This window comes from Rhincodon typus, chromosome 5 (genome assembly GCF_021869965.1).
Source record: "Rhincodon typus isolate 14 chromosome 5, sRhiTyp1.1, whole genome shotgun sequence".
Lineage (NCBI taxonomy): Eukaryota > Metazoa > Chordata > Chondrichthyes > Orectolobiformes > Rhincodontidae > Rhincodon > Rhincodon typus.
Genome location: NC_063336.1, coordinates 76,927,240 through 76,929,277, shown reverse-complemented (window position 1 = coordinate 76,929,277; position 2,038 = coordinate 76,927,240). Strand labels below are relative to the sequence as shown.

The window sequence follows — 2,038 nt, the reverse complement described above, 5'->3', positions numbered from 1 at the left end:
TTGGGGTGGGGTTAGGGGAGGTTCTGTTGCATGGAAAATTATGTAAAACCTAAACAGAGAAGAGCATAACAGAGATTAGGAAAGTTTAAAGAACAAGTAACAGGACAGAGAGTATGGAAAGGGTCAGGAACAGCAGATGAGCAGACAACTAGGAGAAAGGGAGCAGTCAACACAGGACTGGGGGTGTTGTATTTAAATACACACAATATTCAAAGCAAGGATATTCAGCTAGTAGCACAGATTGAAATTGAAATTATGTTGTGGGTATTACGGAGATGTGGCTGCTAAGGGATCAGGGCTGGGAACTAAATATTCAAAGATACATATCCCATTGAAAGGACAGACAGATGGATAGAGGTAACCAGGTGTAGAGCTGGATGAACACAGCAGGCCAAGCAGCATCACAGGAGCAGGAAAGCTGACGTTTCAAGCCTAGACCCTTCTTCAGAAATGGGGAAGGGGAAGGGGGTTCTGAAATAAATAGGGAGTGAGGGGGAGGCAGATAAAAGATGGATAGAGGAGAAGATAGATGGAGAGGAGACAGACAGGTCAAAGAGGCTGGGATGGAGCCAGTAAAGGTGAGTGTAAGTGGGGAGGTAGGGAGGAGATAGGTCAGTCCGGGGAGGACGGACAGGTCAAGGGGGCGGGATGAGGTTAGTAGGTAGGAGATGGGAGTGCGGCTTGAGGTGGGAGGAGGGGATAGGTGGGAGGAAGGACAGGTTAGGGAGGCGGGGACAAGCTGGGCAGGTTTTAGGATGCGATAGGGGGAGGGGAGATTTTGAAGCTTGTGAAATCTACATTGATACCATTGGGCTGCAGGGTTCTCAAGCGGAATATGAGTTGCTGTTCCTGGAACCTTCAGGTGGCATCGTTGTGGCACTGCAGGAGGCCCAGGATGGACATGTCATCTGAGGAATGGGAGGGGGAGTTGAAATGGTTTGTGACTGGGAGGTGCAGTTGTTTAGTGCAAACCGAGCGTAGGTGTTCTACAAAGCGGTCCTCAAGCCTCCGTTTGGTTTCCCCGATGTAGAGGAGGCCACAACGGGAACAGCGGATGCAGTATACTACATTAGCAGATGTGCAGGTGAACTTCTGCTTGATGTGGAAAATCTTCTTGGGGCCTGGGATGGGGGTGAGGGGGGAGGTGCAGGGGCAGGTGTAGCACTTCTTGCGGTTGCAGGGAAAAGTGCCGGGTGTGGTGGGGCTGGAGGGGAGTGTGGAGTGGACAAGGGAGTCACAGAGAGAGTGATCCCTCTGGAAAGTAGATAAGGGTGGGGAGGGAAAAATGTCTTTGGTGGTGGGGTCGGATTGCAGATGGCGGAACTGTCGGAGGATGATACGTTGGATCTGAAGGTTGGTGGGGTGGTACGTGAGGATGAGGGGGATTCTTTTTTGGTTGTTATTGGGGAGGGGGTGTGAGGGATGAATTGCGGGAAACACGGTCGAGGGCATTCTCGACCACTGAGGGGGGGAAGTTGCGGTCCTTGAAAAATGAGGACATCTGAGATGTACGGGAGTGGAATGCCTCATCCTGGAGCAGATGCGGCGGAGGCGAAGGAATTGGGAATGGGGAATGGCATTTTTTCAGGAAGGTGGGTGGGAGGAGGTGTATTCTAGTTTTAAAGCAGCTGGAGGACTGAATAGCTAGGCTTCGCCTCAGAAAGTAAAGTTGCAAGTCACAAAGATGCCCAGCGTGGGGCTCGAACTCATGACCTGAGATTAAGAGTCTCATGCTCTACTGACTGAGCTAGCCAGGCTCAAGTTTGCCTTGTTACTAAGAAATTAAACTAATTTGATGGCAAGAAATGAAATAGAGCTGGATGGCATAGAATCTATGTGAATAGAGCTGAGGTACCGTAAAGGAAAAAAGACCCTGATGAGATTTGTGTACAGGTCTCCGAGCAGTAGTAAGTATGTGAAGCAGAAAATAAATCAGGAGATAGAAAAGGCTTTCAGAAAGGCATTATTACAATAATCATGGTGGACATCAATATATAGGTGGAGTGGGAAAATTAGGTTGGTAGCAAGTCTCAAAGAA

General features: G+C 49.3%; 1 non-coding gene across 1 annotated transcript; it reads right to left on the bottom strand.

Moving 5' to 3' along the window:
* Window positions 1–1,685: 1,685 nt before the first annotated feature.
* On the bottom strand, window positions 1,686–1,757 carry trnak-cuu. The gene has a single exon. It is a non-coding gene; the product is annotated as a tRNA-Lys (tRNA).
* Between the last annotated feature and the right edge of the window lie 281 nt (window positions 1,758–2,038).